Source organism: Leptonotus elevatus, chromosome 15 (genome assembly GCF_054856555.1).
Source record: "Leptonotus elevatus isolate MCC_2025b chromosome 15, RoL_Lele_1.0, whole genome shotgun sequence".
Lineage (NCBI taxonomy): Eukaryota > Metazoa > Chordata > Actinopteri > Syngnathiformes > Syngnathidae > Leptonotus > Leptonotus elevatus.
The window spans coordinates 11,327,363-11,351,938 of NC_141253.1; the positions used below are offsets into that span (position 1 = coordinate 11,327,363).

Genomic DNA, 24,576 nt, shown 5'->3' on the forward strand with positions numbered 1-24,576 from the left:
TTGCTCATAGGGAAGTCAGGCAATCGTTTTTCTTCTTCTTTTAGCCCAGGAAGTGAAGTATTGTTGGGAATGGCTGGAGGTTCAATGTCAGCGTTTGTTCTTGCCCTCCACTGGGAGCATGAGCACATTCAACCGCAAAGATGACGACTGGTATAAATACTAGGGGTGTGCATCCCTCCAATAAAATATGATATGACACATATCTTGATACATATAGGGTGTGATACGATTCAAGGATGTTTCATTTTAAAGTAGAGCAATGCGATTCAATTCAACTGAGTGAGATTATGGTTTGATTTGGCATGGTAAGTCTCAATTTGAGAACGTATGATGCAATGAGTTTCTTGTCACAATATGAAGGAACTTGTCAGTAGATGTTATATATTGTATGTGTACAGTATATATTCAGTTCGATTCAATGCACGCACATCTTTTAAATCAAAACCCATTTGGTTTTGATGGACGTCTCTGGGCGGAGACTCAACGTTTTCCTTCCAGCCAAGCCGTGGAGGCAAGCTACTATCAGTGGCATATGCAAATTTTGCAGTGTGAACGCCCGCTCCTGATTGGTGGACTGTTTCCACAGACGTGCTAGAGGAGTTTGATTCCTGTGTCTTGCCTGAAAATGCAAATTCGGCTGTTTAAACCCCCCGCTTCTGATTGGTGGGCTTGTTTCATGCTCGTTCCTGGTTGGCTGCTGTCCTCGGCTTCCTCAAGCGTCGGTTTTGAATGTTGTGTTTACAAACAGCATTAGAAAAATGTCAGACAACACCTATAATGTCAGCTGGAGTGGGATCTTCCATCTTTTTTGCAGACGTAACCAGTGACAAGAATCTAAGCCGAGAATTCCGACTTTAGAATAACTCAGGTAAATGAGGCATGTAAGGTGTGTTCAAACGGTTGAAGGAAGGCATGTTCAGATCATTACACTGATGAATGTCTTGCCTGGCTATCATTGTAACTGTACCTAACAGGCAGCCTATATCATAGACCTTGTGAATTGCAAACAGGCATGACATTATTGACATTATTTAACAAGTTGGTAACACTGGGACAACCGAGACACATCACTTTATGTTCTTCTTCTCCCTCCTGTTTGCTAATAAAGAAAACTATGGACCACTAAAGTGGGAGCCCGCATATTTCCCCCACAAACACACATTAATTTACCCTAACAAAAATCAACACAAACTATTAATAATCAAAGAATTAATCATTCATGATACTTAAGTGCATGCCATTATATTTCACGAATATCTTTCATGCAGATTGTCACACGTGAGGTGTCAGAGAGGAGTCAAGGTGAGATGAAATGAGGCTCAACCTGAAGATATAGTGGGCGGTGAAAAAATTCTTAATCAAGGCCATCATCATTGTATCTACTTGTACTGAAGAGGGAGGAAGAGGAGAGACGTACACACTGACATGATGAAATGCGTTTTTCAGCAAATGGCTGGGTACTTGCTAACTCAACTGCAGATGGGGCAGGTACTTTCGATAGTGGGATTTTTACCAACCACATAAAAGGACCATTATGGACAAATGTAGAGTAACAACAAGAGCTGAGACAGACTGGGAGGAATAGAACATGATCATGGATGCACAAAACATTGTGGAGCCACCACGTGTCCAAGCATACTGAAACACTAATTGTTGTTAAAAAAATAAAAATAAATAAACATTGTCTCCACATAATGTAAAATTATCTTTCCAACACTTCAGTTCATGAGTGACATTGATGACTGACTGCGGCTGATTGTTAGCAACAGAGTTCAAATGGGATCAAAAGTTCAGTTCATAGACACTTCAAAGTGTGTATCCTTGTTGTAATGTAAGAGGTAATGATCATATACGTATGTGGTATAATACTCACATAGGCTATGTATGACCCATCTTATGTTAAGCGCGTCTGCAATGCACATGCCGTTCCTAGTCTGCCGGAAATGAAAGAAGAACAAACTCAATGCTCCCCCGCTGCCATTCGTTCCTTGAAGTACGAAATGCATCTTGGGATATTTTTTCCAGCCAAGCCTTCATCAAGCAACAACCGATGCATCCTTGGTTTAAGCTAGCAAAAAAAGAACAAAATCCGTGAATTCCGTGTGGTCTTGGCTTACGCATACTTTTGATTGGAACAACTTGGGCCGCCATTGATGACGCCTCACGAAATCACAAGAACGTAAGTAAGGTTTTTAACCAATGTATGTTGTACAAACACATTTTGAAACATTGAAATACTAGTACAAATTCATTAAAAGCTAGTCACATGATAAAAGTGCGATTAATTACGGAATTACGCCAGCAAGATATGCGTGCTTGGGAAATACGTTTTTGACACCGGACTTACCAAGATCCTACTTGTAAATTCATCTGTAAGTAAATACAGTAACATATATAAAATAAAAACTAATATATAATAAAAGTTTGATAATTGTCATGATCTGTGTTTGCTTAGATTGGGTTTTGTCTCATGTTGTGCCTTGCTTTCTTGTGTTGCATGTCTTGCCTTGCTTAAGAGTTTTTTTGACAAATCTTGTTTGTATATATATATATATATAAGCTTTTGTTAATTTTGTATTTTTGATACAGTATAGCCCAGAGGTCGGCATCGAGGGCCGGAGTCCTGCAGGTTTTGCATGTTGCCCTTCTCCAACACAGCTGATATATGATCAGCTCATCAGCAAGCTCTGCATAAGCCTGATAACAATTATTTTAATTGGAATCATCTTGTGTTGGAAGTGAGAAACCTCCATAACCTGCAGGACTCCGGCCCTCGAGGACCGAGATTGCCCACCTCTGGTATAGCCAAATACCTTGTTTGTCCTTTTGTTCATTTGAAATTGAATTCCCTTTTCCTCTCCCTTTTACTCCTGTTATGCCTCCCTGCACTTTGGGTCCTCAAGCACCCAAGCCCTGACAATAATACTGCATATGTAAGATAATAAACGTTTAAATAATCATAGTTAAAATTAAGTAATATCTAGTATCTACATTTAACTCATTCACTGCCATTGACGTCAAAAATTCATTTTAACAATTTTTATTAGTTTAACATTTTTTCCCCACTTTTGTTAACAAGAGTATGAAAACCTAGTGTTTTTTTTAATATTGTTATAGAACAGATATAAAATTTGTGATTAATCGTGAGTTAACTAGTGAAGTCATGCGATTAATTACAATTAAAAATATTACTCGCCTGACGCCCCCTAATTTTTTATAATATTTTCTTTTAAAAAAAAAGAAGAAGAAAAGATTATTAAAAAATGTGTGGCATCTGGCAATTAAAATTTGTAATCGGAATTATTCGCATGACTTCAATGGTTAACTCACGATTAATCACAAATGTTATATCTGTTCTAAATGTAAAAAAAAAATAATCTAGGTTTTCATACTCTTGTTAACAAAAATGGAAAAAACTAAACTAATAGAAATAGTTCAAATTAATTTTTGACGTTTATAGCTATCAATGGCAGTGAATGAGTTAAAATGTAGTTACATTTTAATGGCATAAAATATGACAAGAATTTTATTGTAATAATATAATGAAAAATAAAACTACATTATCCACCCACCCATCCATTTGTTGGCACCAATCCTATCGACAACCCCCTTTAAGAGGTGGGGTACACACGCCCTGACTAGTCACCAACCAATCGTAGTCTGAATATGAAATAAATAAATATAAAATGAACACCTTTTTAAACTGTGTGACCCCCGTTTGGGGTTGCATGTGGTGGTGGTTTAGCCCGGATGCTCTTGGTGCAGTCTCGTGCTTTGGACTTGAGGCCATCCCATATTAATCAGATTTGCTGCAGCAGCCATATGTCCGAGCAGTGTGATAAACCCCCGGCTGCTACCTGGCACCCACGGGGCACTCTATCAACAATAATGTGTGCTGGTGTAGTAGTTTGGGGAAATACACGGGGCTAAGTGCGTCACTACAACACAACATATGAAGGCATTCCATCTGTTGTCTCAACAGCCCATCATGTTTCACACTGCTCACAATGTGTATTTTTCACCTCCTTTTCCTATAGGAAAGTGTTGCCAACTGTTGCCAATATAAAACATTTATTAACAATAGAGGCAATGTTTTAGTAATGTTTATTATTATTAACCATCATGTAAGTGTAAAAATAAACCAATGTACTGTATTTCAAAACTAGGCCTTCAACAACAATTGGAATAAACTTCTCTATTTGTCATAAAATGAGATCTAAGTCTAACATTCGGGTTAGGACAATCAATGTTAAATAAAGGGATGTGAAATCCAGATTCAGAAAAAAAAAAAAAACTCCTGCCAGTTTGGCTAAAGCCAAAACAAAATGTAAACATAATGTAACAAAAAAAGAAGCAACCTGACTGCCAAACAAGGTAGCAACACTTTTTTTTTTGTATGAAAGTGGGATAGGGTCAGAAAACCTGGAGTCCAATCAATGGGACGAGATTGGAGATGTTGGTCAAAGCTGCCCTGCCTTATGTGAACCATGCTTCACACAAAAGAGCTCTCAGAAGATTGGTGACAAAAGTATCTCAAAAAAGCTTTGTGTTTGTCAGTCCAGTGTAAGACAGATTGTGTATACTGTAATGCAAATGGAGAAACTTCCCTTCTAAGGAACGGCCGTCCTGTGAAGATGACAGCAAGAGCACATAGCAGAATGCTCAATGAGGTGAAGAACAATTCTAGCATGGTGGCGAAACACTTAGAGATAGCATACGCTAATATATGTATGTGATAGGTAAAACATTAAAAACAAATGGATGTAATTTAAGATCGTAATGGGGGAACCGGAAGCCACAAGAAAGCATGTCTCAAAATGTTCCTCCTGGAAGAACATGACTGTTGTCACATGACATGAAGATTTACTGTGAAAATCCTCACAAATGACACAAAGCCATCAAAGACAGATAAATGTCCCATCACGCGGGTTTTTCCCTTGGCGCCACCTCCCCTCATTGCTGCCCCAAGCTCAACCACCCCCATGGCCCCCACCACCCACCAAGCCATCTTTGCGCTGCTGACAACATGGATGTGAACACCTTTTGTTTGGGGCTCCTCTTTGTTGGTGAAAGCAGAGTTTGCAGCAGCCACAGAGGCAGCGTCGACGTTTCTACTGTGCCGCTCACACTGCAACAGTATTCTTTCTTTAAGACACGTTTGAGCTGACATAACATTTAAAGGACTATTAAAGCAACATTATACATACTGTACATTGCAAGAACATCACAACCTATTATGGCAACCTCAGGGTTGTATCCAAATATGCCCCCCAGTGGCTGTGGTCAGGATCAGCGTGACATCGCTGTAATCCGATTGGACGCTGAGTTAAAAGAGTGTATTGCTGCCAGCCTGTCAATGCTTGACTCATGCAAATAACCGCACCGCTTTTTTTGTGCTCACTTTTGATAAAATAAATCATCTATCTATCTAATTGTTTAATAACAAATTGAGAACAAGAGCATATTATATGCATACATTGAATTATTGAACATTTTATTAGTGTATTTTAAATGTTTTATCGCTGTGGTTAATGTATTTTTTTTTAAGTAATATATTGTCACATATATTTGAATTATTACATATAAAAGGAAAATGTAAACTGTAGTAGCTACAATATTCTACAAATTTGATTTGTTATAATAGTGGAAATAAATGGTTTTTAAAAAAGAGTGTAATATATGGAGCATCTTCATCATCCGCCACCACCGTGACCTGCAGATAACCCCGTGACGTAACACGCGCACGCAAACGCGTATAGAAATCATATACGTATACGATACACAAAAATGTCGCCTGGGCTGCGTGCGCGTGTCTGTATGTGCGTGCGCGGGTGCGCGCCGGCTGAGGGGGCTCTGTGGTTAGCGGCTCGGTGTTGGCTTGGAGTGCCGATGAAGGATGAGCTTCTCGGGCGACCATTCCACCGATCCTCACTCGTCCTGTGGCCAACTCTCGCGCACCCTCTGGTGCTCGCTCGCCGCCTGCCGAACTTCTTGTCCTTCTCCTTCTCCTCCTTTGTGTGGCCCGTTCGTCACATTATCATTGTTGTGGTGGTGGTGCTCGTCTTCCTGCTCTTCCTCCTCCCCGCGTGTGACTGCGAGCCGCTCGGCGGAGGAGCTCAGGTCATCTGCAGCTGCGGCGGCGAAGAAGAAGAAGAAGAAGGAGAAGAAGAAGAAGAAGAAGAAGGAGAAGGAGAAGCAGGAGGAAAGATGGCGATCACCCACTAGTCAGAGCAGGCGCACGCATGAGACCGACAACTCTGGAGGAGAAGGAGAAGATTGTAGCGGTGAGTTTTGAACGTTTATTCGCTCTATTTTGTCACGCTTTAACGGCGGCGACGCGATTCCACTTTCATGGAGGGGGCGCTTTCGTTGGGGCTTTCAAGGACTTGCGAGAACGTCGCCATTGGTGGATCATGGGATAGCTTTTCGCCTCATGCGTGACCTGGAAAGAGCTTGACCCCTTTCCCTCCTCGTACTCCTCCTCCACGGGGAGGATTCTTTTCTTCATGTTTTAATGGCCACCATGTAAGCCCAAAGTCAAGTGTCTTCTCCTCGCTTCCCGGTTCGTTCGCGCTCGAGTCTGTCACTTCATTCAAGGAAATGAACGTTGACGCTAAGATGTGAAGCTTGTTTTATGACCCTCTTCCTCACTAAAAATAAATCAATCGTGGAGGGGATAGTGAGTTGAATCGGGAGGAGAAGCTACAGCACGGATGGTTGTCCTCTTCTGTGTCCTCCATTAGGAACAGCCATGCAAGTGTCCAGCATGAGGATTGTTACCCCTCCCCTCCCTCTTTCCTAAATCTGGCGGCCATTTTTACACCCCCCACCCCCCACCACCATATTTGACTGGATGATGGTGTTGCGAATGTGCTGTCATTGTGTTGATGCGGCTCCTGGCTGCCTGTCACTGGTCTTGGGTCAGGTGCTTGTGTGTGTGTGTGTGTGTGTGTTTTTTACAGTGGAGCTCCAAGCATAAAATGGAGGCTGGCAGATGAGTCTTCCAATGGGAGGGGGGGGGGGGGGTGCAGAACAAAGGTGGTGTTTGACATGGAGCTGCAGGGCTAGACAGATGGACGAGGATGTAGTACTAGTAGTAGTAGAAGAAGAAGAAGAAGAAGTCAGGCTGCCCTCTGCAGTTGGATTACAGGAACTTTTATCTTTTATATAATAAATGAATAAATAAATACTTGTCATTATTAATAACTTACTTACACACAACTTGATTGACTTCCATCAAACTTTAAATCAACAAACATTGGAATTTGGAAATGTCAACGTTGGAACAGTTGAGGCAAAAACTGCTGTGCACTACTACGCAGTGGCCAGCAGAGGCACTGTTGTTCTTGTTTGGCCTCAACTAGTTTGTGGCCTGAAGAAGAAGAACTATGGTACAACATGACATCTGCTGTAAGACGTTGTATCTTATTCTTTACCATTAGCAGTGTTGTCCTTGATTGCATTTAGTTGCCCAAGTCATATCTGGGTATTTGTGGAAAACAAGAAGAAAACACAAAGTATTCTAGTCAACCTTTATGGATTACCATCATCTGGATGACTGAGAATCTACACAGGTAAAAATAATACAAGTTTTAGCAAGCACATTGATAGTTTTAAGTAATGTAAAAATCTTGAATCCACTTTCCCTATATCCTAAATGTTGGTGAGCATCCAGTTCGGTTGATGACATAATAATAATCATTAAGTAGTAATAATCAGAATGGAGTGTACTTCTCAGCTGTAACCAGCAGAGGTACTGTTGTTGTCTTTCAGTGAACTGTTTCGTGGCCTCAAGAAGAAGAACGTGGGATCAGCTGTGAAATGTTGTAGATTTCCATTTATAAATATATATAGATTCTTTATTAACAAAAGTATCAAGTTATCATTATTATTACTATCTCATAATGTCAAGTTTTAGAAGCTCCACAAGGAAATTTAGAGGTGCACATATTAAATTGACTTGCAGAATAAATTCACACTTTCCTCCATTTTTTACTTTGCTAACTGCCTACAGAAGCTACAACTTTTTCAATTTAGATTTTATTCATTCATGTATTTGGAACGAAATATTGCAACAGTAACAACACAGTGCCTTGAAGTGAATTACTGCCACCTGCAAGACTGGACTAGAACAGCATTGACTAGGCTAGGCTGTTTAGATTTCCCCCAATCCTTTTTTGTTAAATGCTCAGGATTAAAAGTAACGTACAACTATTTTGAATGATAGTTCAGCCTTGGCAGAGGTCTGCAGCGTAATCTTAATGTTGTAATAAAAATGTGTTGCTACTAATTTATGCTCCTGTTGCCACCATTATACCAAGATAAGGTACTCATTGTGAGGTTTGAAGTTTCTTAAATTGTTTGACACTTCGATGAATGAAGCGGTCATTGTTTGGTCTTGACCAGGATCTGCACTTTACTGACTTAATATTACCAGCTCCAATTATAGGAGCATTACAATCTTAATTTCACATCATTGTATATAGTGTATACTGCGACAGGCTTCCCGCAACGGATTGAAACTTTTGAAAAATGCTCACTGAAGACAGACAAGCGTTAATTTTGGAAACATAATTTGTAACACAACACATTCTAATATTTTAACATCAAGAGTAGCAACCACTCTACTTTGAGTATATATTACATATATATATATATAATAAAAAAAACAAGCCATTTATCTAATCAGCATGGCACTGGACAAGCCTGAAAATTCACCAGATGAACCCTGCAAGTTTTCAGCTCCATTGTATTGTTTTTTTCCCCGTCATTCAAACGCCAAAGTACTCTTTCAATTCAATTCAAAGCTGACAGATGTTCACATTGAGTCGTGGTTTCTTCTTGTTGGGAGATTTTCCATGACCATAGTGCTTGCTCGTGTAGGGACTTTTTTTGTTTTCTTTTGACTGAAACTCTACTAGTACAGTAATGGTAAAAAAATGTGATCATAGAAACGGAAGTTGACATCTTGGTTTCTCACTTCTTAGTACAATAGTGCGTCATTAATGATGAACGAAGACCAAACAGAAGTGTTCACCCCTGAGCTATGTCATTGTCAATCATCATAAGACTGTTTTATTGTTTTTCCATGTTAGCAGTGGTTTGCTACTTTTGTTTGGATTGCTAATAAAAGAATGTCAAAATGGTCAAACTTGGAGGCTCTTTTGTATAAATAACATTCTCCACCATATCAAGTCCTCCTCATTTACTATTTTTTTTAATCTTATATTGCTTAAATGAGGAATTGAATGACACTATTGCAACAGTGTGGATATGTGGTGACTGGTGATTACATATGCTGACCATTGCAGCGTTTTGACCATGTCAGTGTGGTTAATGCTCAGATATGTGTGACGTAATAATGCACAGTCCGTCTCAGGAAGTTCTCAAGATGCATCTCATGTTGTAACTTGCGGCCACTTCAACTTAAATGACTTTGCACAGAAAATACTCTGAAGGTGTTCATCCTATCAGGAGGTGTGCGTGTGCATTGATGTTCTGCAGTGGTGATTGTAGTGTGCAATGTTGCTGACGAGCAGGGTGTGTTTGTGTGTGCGAGATTTTGACACGTGGTGTGCTTGCTGCGACAGCACCCAGGCTGAGGAGAGCCATCCAAATCAAAATGGTGGCGATGCTCCTTCTCTTCCACTGGCGTGGCAGGTTCCTCAAGGAGGAGCCTGGCAGGAATCTGCTGCGCTCGACACATTTCTCTGGCAGGCCGCTGTTGTGTTGGTGGACGAGCACTGTGCTCTCCCAAGTTCCCAACTCTGGGTGGTGTGATGGCCTCACTAGGAGCTGTTGTTAACTTTCAACACTTTTGCTATGCTTTTATACTTGTGTTGAGTTGACTGGCATTTCCTGTAAGTACTTTGTCCGTCACTGGTAATGTTACGATTTCAAAGCAATTTCCCAATAGGAAATAATAAATTAAAAAAAAAATCAGTTCTAGGGCTGAAGAGTTATAGCACGTCTATAAAACACTAATGAACTAGCTACTAGGTAGCACAATGTTAATTAACAATACTGTTCGACTTAAGATGATGAGCATTGATGAACAATCACTCTGCAGTACAAAGTGTTGAAATCAGTATAATTCATTTTAGAATACAGTGTGGAATTGCCTCCGGGTGTCGACTTTAATCATTCATATTTGAGTATCTTATTTTTTTTTTTAAAGTTAATCTAAGTGGTGCAATTTTAAAGTTAATCTAAGTGGTGCAAGCTATCTCATTTAATGGCTTGTTGTTGGGATCGTTAGCGTAGTGCGATGAAGCCGACGATTTATATGATTTGTGGCAAACACTGACATCTTCGCACCTAAAATTGGATTTCACGGTCTGAATGTAAGTGAAATTGTCTTTTGCGATAAAAATGAATTGCTGTTTCCTGATGAATGGCGGAAGCAACTGCTATGGTACTGACAAACACTATGTTATCGTGCAACCAGAACATCATGCACTTGTTTTTGTTATCTTTTAATATGATTGAAGCATAAGACTGAATAAACCTTAAAGATTATGGCTAGTTTGGATAAGACATGCCCTTTCACACATTAATGACTTAATGTTTAATTGAGATTCTTATTTATTTTTATTTTTAAATGTAATGTAATTTAATTATGCAAGTGTCATCAGATTATAAAGTGAATTTTCCAAACACGCTAGTCTTTATTTTCTTGCATACATACGCCTTCATGTAAACTGACTTGTGATCAGGGTGCTCTTTAATTGTGATAATCCAATTCTCTATTGACCTTAGGGGTGCAACAATAATATTAAGTGTTCTTCATGATTGTAGGTCGTTTATGTACATTGAGGTGAATGTTGCCTTACCTGTGCTATTTGAACTATTTCTGTAATTATGACCTCAGCTAATTATCATTGTATAGACGAGACATTTACATGCAATTGCTTATGTTTATTTGTACTGGTATTTTTTTGTTCTAAAGAAACCAAGGCCGAAAAATCATACTAGATGCCCATGATCTTTCGGGCCCTTAAACGGCACTGCAACGCAAACAGGAATGCTCGCTGTAAAGGAAATCACAGAAAGGGGTCAGCAATACTAACAGAAAACATTGTGGGTGAAGACAATTCACCGTGCCAGCCGCCGTTGCCAGATGAAACTCTACAGTACAAAGAAGAAGCCATTTCTAAAGCAGACCAAGAAGCGCAGGCGTTTCTCTGAGTCAGGGGTCATTTAAAATGGAGTGTGACAAAGTGGAAACCTGTTTTGTGGTCAGACGAATCACAATTCAAAGTTCTTTGTGGAAAACTGGGGCGCTATATTATACTGACTAAAGAGGACAAGGACAACCCAAGTTGTTATCAGCACTCCCTTTATAAGCCTGCATCTGTGATGGTATAGGGTTGCATGAGTGCGTGTGGCATGGGCAGCTTCCACATACGGAAAAGCATCGTCAATGCAGAAAGGTATATTCAGATTGGAGAACAACATATGCTCCCATCCAGGCACCATCACTTTCAGAGAAGATCTTTTTTTTCCTCAACACGATAATGCCAGACCACATGCAGCACCAATTACAACATCATGGCTGCGTAAGAAAAGGATCCGGGTATTGAAATGGCCAGCCTGCGGTCCATTTCTTTCACTTCTAGAGCACATTTGGTGCATCATAAAGGGGAAGGTGCAAGAAAGCCCAAGACAGTTGAACAGTTAGAGAGACGCACGCGTGTTAGAGAAGAACGGGACAGCATTCTTATTTCTAAACTTGAGAAACTTGTCTCCTCGATCCCCAGACGTTTGCAGACTGTTATAAGAAGAAGAGGGGGATGCCTCACAGCGGTGAAAATGGCCTTGTACCAACTTTTTTTTTTTTTGATTTATTGACACCATGGAATTTAAAATCAATGTAGTTTTCCCTTAAAATTATGCATTTTCTCAGTTTAAACTTTTGACCTGTTCTCTATGTTCTTTTTCTGAATAAAATATTCAAATTTGGCACTTCCACATATTTGCATTCAGTTTTTATTCACAATTTGTTTAGTGCCCCAACTTTTTGGGATTTAGGTTTGTAAATCGGATATGTATGCAACGTGTCTGCACTGTGAACGCTCAATAGCTTATTAACTTATTTTTATATTATTGACTCCATGGTTACTACAGGTTTATTGAGGAACAGATAAATTTTCCATTATGTCCTATAAAAAGTGATCTTAAACAGCAAGAAATTGTTGGTTCAAGTTAGATGTTTCGCTGTAGTTCAATATTATTAAAAACGAGTAATGGCTTTGATATAGCAAGGATGTGTGTGTGTGTGCTGCCAACCCATCACTCTTTCTACTGGTCGCTCTCATTGCACTCGCCTATTTTTCTCCACCTGGGGCAGCGAAGAGAGTCTCAGACAAAAGCAAATTGAAATGCTCCAGTGAATGCTTTCTTGGCGTGATGCACGGTTCACGAGATGCAGGCCGGCCCCTCTGCTGCCGCTGCTACTGCTCTTGTTGCGCCATTTGCTTCCTTCTCGTTGTGTTTGCTCAAGAGAACCCAATTGTCAAGTAGAAAAATTGTACTTAGTCGGTAGCTTCCAGTTCCACAGGTCCACACGGAGTAAATGTATTATGGGTTCTTCGTCATTAGTTTATGTACTGTATATGTTGATGTTATGGCAATACGTGAGGTATTTTAGTATTGGTTCAAATTCCAATCCCTGGTTGAACCTAAAGTGCTGCAGCTTCATGTTAGGTTAAACTTCAACAAGGAAGTGTGTGCGTGCGTGCGTGCGTGCGTGCGCGCCGTGCGTGTGTGCGTGTGTGCATGCATCGCTAAAGAGACAGAGTGAGAGAGGTGACTTTCCAGTTTCTGTTGTCAGTTGCCACGTTACACCACCGCCAAACTGGTTCCTCTTCTCTGTTCCATCAGAACATCAACAGTCTCAACATTGCCTTCTCTCTTGTGAAGGAAAAAAAAAGCAGCTCAGTGTCTTTATCAGTAGGCTTATTAACACCCTGAGCACTATGCATCTCTGGTTTAGATGAAGAGAGCGTGCTGTGGTTGATAAATGAAGCCCACCAGTTCAGGTTTCCTGCCCTTAATTCTGGATTTATGCTCCTTCTTCTAGTAAGATACAGTGAAGCCAAGCTCTGTCAGACCAAAGCTGCCTGTGGTGGAGAGGGAAACAGGGAAAAAAAATCCCTGAATTCTTTGGAGACGCCCGTTCCTTGGGCAGTGTGGTGCCACGGGACAAGGCCTTCATTGAGCTGGAACAGGAGTAGTCTTGTAGAAAAGATCCACTGGCTGGAAGCAACAGAGCTGTCCAAGGACGATTAAATATTTAAGAGTTTGGAAAGGAGGTCTCCGTGGTAAGTTAATATTGATAGCTCTCTCATCTTTCCCACCCCCATCTCTTAACTTGTTGAGTTACCTCAAGAGGTCCCAACCTGGGGAGGAACCTCTTCTAAACTTATCCCTAGCTTTTTAAAGCTTTCCCACCATCCTAATTGCATCCCGCGTCCTCTTCCGCTCTTTCGTGGCTGTGTCTGGAATACTCCATCCAGACATGCTGCTGAACCTCTCCCAGTGACTGTGAGCTGGAGTGTTTGCAACTCTGACTTTCTTGTATGCCTGACAGTGTTTACTGGCATTTGTCCATTCAGGACCACTTACAAGTAACCCTTTTGTGTGGCTCACAAGCTTTACTTTTAATACTTTTATGGCATTGTACCTATTGGGTGCAAATACAGAGCTAATAATAATAATGTACTGTTGGACCATGTAATAGTTTGTCCTTTATTTTGAAATAATAAATGACAATGTTGGATTGATTTATGTCAGGAAATGGTTTCTTTGGGAGATGGCTGTCTGGAATGCAAGGTTTCCTGGCGTGATTGTCCTTGTGAAAAAACACTTCCTGGTTTCTCTTCACGACCTGTCCTTGGACATTCTACACAAGCTCGAGACTTAAGTGTTATGTTGTGTGTCTGCTCTTGGATGACTGAGTGAATCACATTTACAGTAACTGGATTGGTTGTTGTTGTTGTTGACAATGGGACAGCTCATTGAGTATTTACAAGAATTACTTGTTTTGTTCAACCAAATAAATTATCAACCTATTGTCATCAAAACCACCACTAATGATTTTTATTAACCATCTGTCTCTTAGCAGGGCTATGCTAAAACACCGAATGTGGTATTTTATTGGATGGGCCAATGGAGAAATCACTCACTGCATGACTTTTCCTATATCCTTTGTACGTCGATGCAAAAGCTATGTAGAACAGAAAAGTGTTTACGACAGCAATCATAGAATATCAATCATAGAATATCTCACGATATTATAATTTGCCAGGAATATATATATATATATATATATATCAAGGATACGGGGTGGGGCGGATGCGCGGGGGGCTAATGACAGTTGCTGAATCGTATTCATCTATGGTCGACTGGTTCGAGGGCGTGTGCCAACTGTGCACGGTGGTCAGTGATTACTATTCGACTAATGCTTAGCCTGGCGTGGGGTGGGCAAGAAAAGCATGGCAAACCGCTGCCAGGGCTATACAGCACTGGGGGAAACCCTGAGTATCAAAAGACTGCGATTGTGAAAGCCACTTTTACACAGACTTTTTAAATAGTTGTCGCAATGGTACACTCTGCATTTATCTATCTGCATCTTTTCACGTAGAATTCATCAAAGCAGGACGGGCAGGGTTTTTATTTTTTGGACCTGGATTTGTTTAATTGGACAGCTTACTAGATGCTGTTATAGCAACTGAAAGTAATAACAATGGTATACTTTGTGATGGTTTGTTCCTCCAATACATTTAAAACCTTTAATTTGTTTGCTTGATGTTTTTGAGCAATGTCCTCTTTAAGTTTGAGGGAGAGCTCTCTGGAGGAAGCCAACTAACTAGTGACCCCCTTGGTACATATAATTGTAAAAATAATGACCCCTCTGTCTATTAATTCAAGCATTGTACGGATAACCAATCATGTTAAGATGGAATGTTTAATTATGATCTACAACATGGATTATGTTGCTCTGATATTCTGAATGTGAGGGCACCCGTATTTGATGTCCACAGTAACTTGGACACATGTCTCGCAGGCTTGTGTGACAGGGTGATTCAAATCTCCAAATTTAGAGCCTCTAGTTTCCAGCGCTCTCTCAGCGGCCATCTTCTTTTAACTTCTGCTGACCGCCAGCTATGACGGTCTGCAGAGGAACCAGCAGGAGAGTTTAAACATTTCCATCTGTGTAACAAGATAGCTCGAGCAGAGGCAGCAGCTCTTCTCTATGGTCTCAAAGAGCCAGCCAAAGACCTCTAGGAGCACAAAATGGTGGACTGTTGTGTGCCATCGATACTCCACCGTGACAGTCTGCGTGTCCTTGGCCGTAGAGCGGCTGCAGTGTGTAATAGAGCCCTTGGTGTAGAGCATTGGCCCGAGCTTCGCCTGTGATGCAGAAGATAATTCTGGCTGCCCCAAGAGAGAGATGAGGAAGCAGCCAAGTGAAGTGACTGTACCGAAGAAAGATTGAGCAGACTTCCAGACAACTGCGGCCATGCACGTCAGCTTCCTCTTATCGCTCTTCTAAATCCCCTGGACTTCCTTTATTGTTTGTGCATTAGCTTTTAAAAAAAAAGCGAAGAAAAGTTCTTACATCAACAAAGATTGAAGGATGATATCATAAAGGCTTACATTATCACAGCTACAGTTTGTTCCTTCGGTCTGAATCAGTTGGCGGGACCAATGGGCATATTAATTGAGAAGTAGAATTGATTGATTACACCTAAAGCGATTGTGAGCACTACTTAGCTGCAACCAGCACAGGTGCTGTTGATTCAGTCTCAACTAGGTTTCTGGTTAAAGGAGGACATTGCAGAGAGAGCTTCTTCTCAGAATTGATCAAGGTAATCAAATAACTCTAAGCTAATCCATCCCTAGTTGAACCAGTGAACCAGACCAATGTACCAAAATGCGAACCAAGAACTTGTACACTTTAACATGATGTTTGGTAAGCCACCAGTTAGGGGTATGCGGTATAGAAGGTATATTTAATATAAGGATGAATTTAGAGATTTGGACCCTACTGGCAAATCGTGGTAATGCATGTTGACTATTTTTGTATCCCCTTACGTGCACACTGTTAAGTGTGACAGAAATGCTCAAACTCTTTTCCACTGTTCATATTGGGGAATGCTTGTTGCACACTATTTTGCCTCCACTACTTAGAAGCTGCGGCAGGATAGCTAATGTGGCTAAACATGATGCAAAGACAAAATATAAATATAAATAAATATTTGCCGGTATGACAGATTTAAGGGAGGGATAACCGCTACAAAATGTTCCTAATTAAAATTAAACTGCACTAATAAATTAACCACCAAAGGGTGCTAGAACCGCACAAATGAAATACAAGCTTGCATTTTTTATTATGTTCACTTGGTGTGTGTGTGGTTGCTATGGTAATGCGTGGGTGTTTAGGTCACATTACCGACTGGTGGTGAATGTCGGGAACTTCAATTACCGTAGACATGCTTTCCGGTAGTATGAGTTAGTGAGTCGAGCTGGGTAGCCATATTTGTTGTTGACCGCATGACGCATGTTGATCCGCATGGCATTGCTCCACTGAACGTGATCGTCAATCCATCCAATGTGTGTGTGATCGTGAAAGACACTGATTAAATCAAACAGCATTCAAGACTCGATGTGCCTCTCTCAACAAGCCGACATTACGACACAGTGCGTCAGCAGGTAGTGGTACAGGACCCACCGTCTCTCTTACAGAAGCGACAAGGCTGTTTGGAGTCACCACAGATGTACTGCTTTGAATAATAATAAACACGTTGCCACAGTTTGGCTTTAGCTCCAGGTGCTACCTAGCTACCTCCTTAGCTAGCTCCCATAGTGCTCGTTTACCTGTTAGGGAGCTAGCTAGCTAGCTAGCATCAATGGCTAAAGCCAAACTGTGGCAGGGTTTTTACTTTCTGGACCTGGATTTGCCACCTCTGCTAGCAATTAAGGCCAAAAGTATATTAAATATATCAGCAATATTATTTGCACGTTTTTTTCCCCCACCACACCATAGAGTACGTACTAAGTTTTTGGACCTGCCTTTGTGATCATATTGGTCGTAGAGTACGCAAGACCTACAATTACTGTATATACTTGATATATCGTATATGTGCACGATATATCGTATATGTGCACGTGTTGATGTGAGATTATGGTTACTATCTGTATTATGTCTGTACATAAAGAGAAAAACAATCGTCCAACATTGGCCAATTTGCCGATGATTTTTGCAGATGTTAGAAGTGATATAATCGGGGGGCCTAGTGACAATTACAGGCCCAAAGGTACCAAAAATCCCCCCACAATCTCATGGTGCCAGTCTAGGAGATGTCATGAAATGGGTGCCTTAAAGACACAAGGAGATGGTCATTAGTGCTCCTCCTAATCTGCTTGGTTGCTATCTTGAGCAAAATAGGCCAAATGTTGCTACTTAATGCTCTGTGTAACACACCCCACATCCTCCCACCCCTGCTACTTTTTTTTTTTCAGCAAGCTGAGCTCTTGCAAAACAGAAGGCTACCCTTGGAGCAAGGTTACCACAACGGCCGCTTCTCCACCAATTTTTCATGCGGCTTTGGAGAGCAAACGTGGCCTCAGCGAGTCGTTAATTGAGAGGGCTTGCGAATAAAGATGCAAAGAGATAATTTGTCTGTCTGTCTGGATGGGTGGCTGATGTCAGGTAGCCATCTGTCACATGGAGACGGTCTGACCTTGCAGTATGGAGGACCTAGACATAAAATATGGGATTAGCAGTTTGCTGTTTGTGGCATTGCTTTTGCTATTGCCTCAAAAAATACTCTAGGTCATACATTCTGTTAGCCATGTCACGATTTAGCTTCAATTTCAGATGCTAAACCCCTTTAATTCTGCTGGTCTGCCAGTCAAAGCAGTCAACTGAATGGGATGTCGGTGGTTGTAAACGCGGTCCTTGAGGAGGATGGTCTTTGAGCCCTAATGTGGCGCTCTGCAGTGCTTCCTTTTTTTATGTCCTGTGAATGTGACACCAGTGAAGGTCAGGCTGCAGACAGATCAGCAAAGCTCTCTGGATTGCAGTGCCCAAGCAGCTCTGCACCTCCATTTTCCACCGCCTCTTGAGACTCACTGTTTTGCTTGCTTGCTTGTCCTCACAAAAACCTGATTTTCCTCCCCCTTTCCCGGACACTTGAATACAAAAGACAACCATTCTTGTTTTCGCTGGGTAACAGCAGAAGTTGTTTCTTCAGGCCAGATTTATCTATGTCCACTGCATTCAAGTCCACTAAAACCGATTTCAATCAAGTTAGCGTAAACTGATAATGGAATTTAATATTCTGTGAAACATAGGGCATCTGTGATGCTGCTGTTAGCATTGAAAGTTGGTGGACCACTAAAAAGTATCATCTTTCACACTAGCCATCTAAACCATCCTTTTGAGCTGCCTTTCTTGTATAATTATTCTGTAAGATGTGCAGTTTCATGAAGTCATCCCAGAAATTTGCTTCTGATGTATCACTGGACTAACATTGAGTGAGTGTCCTTGCTTGTCCCCTTTTGCGTTGAAAGAACTGTTGCCGTGGAGCTGATGTTGCCATTCATCTAATTATATTAATAAAGCAAGGGTTGTGTTTTGCAACGGTGCACTTCGAGAAGTTCAATCTGAATAGCACGAGCAAATAAGTTACTACTCTGTTATTTAAGACAAATAATTTTATGAGAACAAAGTCAGAAACATGCTGTTGTTGCATGAAATAATGAGAATGTTTTTACATTTATTGAGCATTAAGAATTCCGTCAATTATGTGGAATGGACTATTAATTTGGGCTGTCAGCTTGTCACGATCAGATATTTTCAGAATCCATTCTATTGATTATTTGAATAATTTGATAAAAACGTATTTTACAGTTTAGTACAAAATATTTGTATTATTATTGTATATTAACCGATTATTGTTTATTAAATATTGTTGATGGTAAAATAAACGTCAATACCACTCGAGGGTGTGACGTACACCTTTTTGAAACAGCTATTTTTTGGGATACTATTTTGATTTGCACGTAGGGGTGTGAATTGCCTAGTACATGGCGATCCGTGTCACGATTAAATTCGATATCGATTAATCCCGATGGGAATCTATAAATTTATTATTGCGATCTTCTTTTTTCTTTTTTTTTTACTCAAATTTAGAAGATACTAATCAGTAAACTTGTACATGTACACTGTAAGACTTGTATGAAAGTGTATTTATCTGAAACGTCAGGCTTTTAACTGTGAGTCACTGAATTTAACAAACAATTTGTTCCAATTTGTTTCATGTTTGAACAGCTATGAAATAAAATATTAAGGCTTAATTAATGTTCCATTAGTATAACATTCTTCCATGCTTAAAGTGTGAACCCTAACCCTTAAGTAGGATGTTTTGTTGAATATTTCCATAAAAAATTTATGTTTAAACATTGATTCGTCCGCATATTGAATCGATTCAAGAATTGCGCGCTATATTGCCAAATAGATTTTTTTAACACCCCTATTTGCACTTCTGAAGCTGCTTCAGATGCAACTACTTGTCAATTACAGTTTTTTTTTTATACCACGGCTGCAAATAACAAATTATTTTCTAAAAACACACACGTGCACACACACTTTTAGCTACTAAAAACTAACTTGGGCTGTCATGCTAATTAAAAGAAACTCTACATTTAGGGGTGGAGAAACTCAACTTTTTCTCTTATTTGGATTTATTTGTGCAGCTGCTAGAACACTGGTAATGGACATCTGGTCATGAGTTGGTTGTTTTAATTTTGAACTTGTGTAGTCCAAGTGTAGACTAATGAGGTTTTGGCCTAATTCGAGTTTTAAAAAGTTGTAATAATCAAAGTCTTTCAAAAAGCTATGCTACTGACGTACTGTGTATTTGTCCCCACATTTATTTGATTGCGTTCCATTGTATGACTCTTTATGACAAACTGCTCATGGCTGAACATGATGGACTAGTTCCATCTCACGTCTGAGAAGGCGCAGGAGTTCATTGATCGGCTGGTGGAAATCGATGTCTCATCTCAAGTGTATTCAGACTTCCTCAAATGTGCGGCATCATGTGATCGCATCATTTCAGGAACCTCAGTTCTTAGCGCAGATGCCTCAGATGAGGACAGTGAGCTAGCTCACTGCTTTGTCTTTTCACAAGTGCTGAAATGTGATTGTGATTAAAAGTGATATGATCATAAAGACGAGAGTAACTTTGTTAGATTTCAGGACTGTGTAGTTTTGGAAATTGATTATAATGAAAAAAGCTGTAATGCTGCTGTCGCAGTAGGAGGCTAGAAAACTAGTCGTGCACTGCTTTTTGTCTCAATTGCTTTAAAACAAGATTTAACGGTTGTTGACCAATAAATTGATATGATGCCCACCCTACTAATACCAAACATTGCATGACCTGCTTGGTGGTGTTAATAATTATGATGAATGGGTACCGTACATAAAATAAGATTTTTTTACATTAGAACACATGCATTTTCTTGCTTATTGATTTAGTAGGTTAGTGATTATATGTAAAGAGATTGAGTTAAACTTAAACGAGAACCAGTCTTTTCAAATTTTCATGCAATGTGTGTCCAGAGTCAACTAAATGCTGAAACTTGGCTAAAACTTTCTCCTAGTATTTAACTTTCTGGTATGTGTATTAGTTTTAAGAACATGTGTCAACTCTTCTTCATCTCTAGTGTTGCTGATGGTAACTGTTATAACTTGACATTTTTGCTGAAAAAGCAGTATCAGGCTCAGGAGCTTCTGATGAACGATGGTAACATAATAATCTCCCATTGTAGTTGTAAATGTTGGCAGTGTTCGCATAGGTGAAAACTCATTACCTCAGGAAAGGCGCTTATTGGTTTGAATGGAGCCAGAGCTCAATGAAGTGGATAAACGACGCAAGCGCATATTCTGTGTAACTCCCAACATTTAACAGCTTTTACTGTTTCATCCAAAAATAACTATATATTAGCATTCCTTTGGTAAAACTTGATTATAGAAAGGGCTATTATCCGTCAATAAAATCGTCCAACCGATGAATCGTGGGTCATATGCTGTTACAGTAAAAGTCACAAAATTAAGTATATGGTATGTAGTAGCAGGTGCTTATGTGGTGGAGGAACATGGCCTTAAAAAATTATGGCATGGATTGGTTGAAACATGGCTTGGAATATACTTGACAATTACCACTATTATAAAAAAAGCTGCTGTCTCCATACACTTGACCCTTATCCCAAGCCGCTCTTGTTCCATGAAGTCTTTTGTTTACTGTCAACGTGGGCTAAGAGGGCCTTCTTGTGAAAGAAAACCCAACACCAGTCTATAACATCTATTTTTAACTATACATTTGTAAAAATCCCAAACATTTTGAATGACAAGTTGGCATACTTACTGTCTGTAATTCCACCCTGTCCTCACTCATGAACTGTCACTGTAGTGCTTTTTTATCACTGCCTGTTGCAAGTAAGGCCTAGTGGAATATGAAGGTCAGTCAGGTCGGGCCAAGTTTTCCTCTTTTTTTTTTTCTTCTTTTTTTTTAACCACTGTTGTTATCTGCAACATGCCAACTGATAAAAAAAAAGCAGACTCTGAGCCAGCGAGGTAGCTAGGCATCTGAAACTATTGTTTTAGGGAGGTGATGTCTTTAGTACTTGCTTTAATGTGTGTTGAGAAACCTACACGGCATTCAGAGAGTGACAAGATAAGCAAGTTGGTCAGGTATGATTCTTGTCGGTGGGCCAAAAGTAACATACGAGCAATCATTACAACACGTTTGCCACCATTGTGACTTAAAAAACTATGGCACTCAATAATAAAAAAAAGAGTCTTCTCTATAGGGTAGTAGCAAATCAGGTAATATGGTTGCACAAGTATGCACACCCTTTTCTAACTGGGATGTTGTTTGGGGTATACATTGCTAGTGGACACCATAGGATATAGTAAGCCTAGTAGTGTATAATGGACTGCTGGTGCTATGTGCAATGTACAAATGGTTAATTTGCATGTAAACACATGGAATAAAGTGTTTTACATTGATATTACCATCCTTGTTTTAATCTGTATTTAATTATGTGGGTCTGCTTTTACTGCCAGAAACATGAATAGGCAGTCAAAAACAGTTGACCTACTTTCTGGACTTTGGATTTTTCAGAAAATATCCCAAAATAGTACCACACGCGAAGCCTTATTTCATAGTGAAGGAGTTGGATAATCAAAGGTTTTATTGGTAAAAAGCTCATTCCGATCCTCATGTGCCCACATGGCCAACCAGTGGCCTGATTTTGAGGGTCTGAAATGCTCATTTTGTCCCGTAGCCATATTTGGAGTCCTCCTGTACACCCACCAAAGGCCTGCGTGCCTGAATGAGCAAAAGGTAAATTACAGTCTGTGTGGTCATACTGCATGGTCAAGTCCTAAACAAACTTGCAACAAACACAAACAGGGTTTTTCCTGGCTCAAAATGAGGCAGAGATGGTATCATCCTGACTATGGGTGACTACCGATATCAGGTACTGGTATCGGTGCCAATACCTGTCTTATTTTAAGGTATCGGTTCTCGCGGCAGTAACCTATACCATTATCAGCCGCCGTCCTGCAGCCATTTTACGATCAATAACTAGAAATGAGAAATGAATGAATACAAAGTTGCCATAATTTTTTTGCCTTTTTTTTTAACTACAATTATTGCAAATTAATCCACTAGTACCAATTAAATTGTAAATATAGTTCAGCGTTGTTGTAAAACACTGTTATGTTATTACTGTGTTTTAATGAGTTTGGCGGTGGCTGGAGCGCGCCATCTCTGCCTCGCAACCATGAAATGGGCCAAAACCTCATAAATCACAGTTTGGCTAATTTCATTTTTTTATTTTTTATTTTAATATACACTTTTGGTCAGTCCACACGTGTGGTTGTCATTTTTACAAATTATTGACCAATCTAAAATGTTGAAAATGGCTTGTTGTCTTTGATAATGCAATGTTAATGGTTGAAAAAGCATGTCGTTTTGGGGGAAAAGTGACAATTTTGGAGGTACAAGGTTTTGGCTCGACACCAGCGTCATAAATATTGAACATATTTAATATCTAATGTCTAAACCCAGAAAATAGGTGAGCTGTGATTGGTTGTTACCTGAGCCTTTAGGTACTGTGATGTATTTCAGTCAACAGCAAGTCAGTGGCAAATTGGCTGATTTTGCATCTTAATTCATAGTCCACAAACACTGTATTAAGCAGAGTGCCATTTTTAGACTAGTGGGGGCGCATAGAACATATTAAGAACATTTTGGACGAGACTTCAGCTTTAAGATTATTGGCCCTAACTCATTTTGGACCCTACCTGAGACAAATCCACTCTTAATACACCTCAGAGATAAGAATATTCTTATAAGACAATCTTATAAGACATAATATAGTTAGGCGTTTTACGTCCTTGTTGAGAAGGGGCACAATCAGGAGGAAAAACAGCCCCGATTGTTTTTGTATGTACCTGGTCTTACAGATTGCCATTCACAGTCCATTACTCATTAATTGTAGATCGGTTGACTTGATCTTGTCTTGCCTCTTCCAATAGATCATAGGTATTTCCTTTTTTATTTTTTTATTTTTGTCTTTTCATGAACTCTGTTTTGGGTCACTATTTCTGGAGAATTCTATCCAGGGTGAACACTTTCCAAGACAGACGAGGTACCACCCAAGCTGTTTTTATCGCTTCAATTTTTTTTCTATAATTCAGTAGTATGACAGTTAGGGACTAAGATGAAAGTCAAACAACTTTTTTCCGCTCACTGACTCCTTTTACGATGTCACAGAGTGCTGATTTGACTCCATAGCTTTTATTGGTTGTTATATTCAAGAGTACTGTGATGCTATTATGCTATTTAACAGATTGGGAATAACCTGTTACATCTTCGCTTGGCTTCGAATAAAGGCAAGGAATTTATTGTTACATTATGGCATTTACATTATGTAATTTGAGGCACATTGGCATGACTGTACAATTCCATATTTTGTTAAAATGTTTTACTCTATTGGTGCTTAAAGCACTGGAAAATTACACTAGCGCATGCCGAGGGTTTACCTTTTACTAACAGAGTCACTTGTGACTATTGGCGACGACCATTAGTATAAGCTTTTACTAAGGCGATGGATGAAGCACATGTGGTGTTGATTGTTTGCACATGTCTGCACTCTAATAATGTCATTCTAGTTCATATCAGGCATTTTCCAATGATGACTGTATTTAGGTATCTTATTAACTAATTACAGCTAATAGCTATTACAGTTGATGCCTTCAGTTGTCGTTTGTAGTATATTTGCTGTAGGGCTGGGCAATAAATCGAATTAATTCGATACATCGTCATTTAAAAAATCAAATAATTGAAAATTTGCGTGAATCGTAAAATTGAATTTTGTCTTCTGGATTATCAAAGATGTTCTTATGTTCTGTTACGTTCAAATGTTTTTGTGAGTTGCAATTTTGCACAAGTGGCAGAATGCTGGATTTACAAGACATGTTTACAATAGCTACCA

The 24,576-nt window shown here is 39.8% G+C and overlaps 1 protein-coding gene across 4 annotated transcripts in view; it reads left to right on the forward strand.

Moving 5' to 3' along the window:
• The first annotated feature begins 2,031 nt into the window (after nt 1-2,031).
• Nucleotides 2,032-24,576, forward strand: part of znf462 (zinc finger protein 462) — a 50,383-nt gene continuing 27,838 nt past the window's right edge. The window contains exon 1 of one of the 4 annotated variants that reach the window (XM_086097610.1): nt 2,032-2,179. The gene's annotated coding sequence lies outside the window, so the exon portion shown is untranslated. Of the gene's footprint in view, nt 2,180-5,824; nt 6,285-15,734; nt 15,873-24,576 lie in introns of those variants that run through there. The other 3 variants (XM_086097612.1, XM_086097609.1, XM_086097611.1) reach the window with 3 other exon arrangements.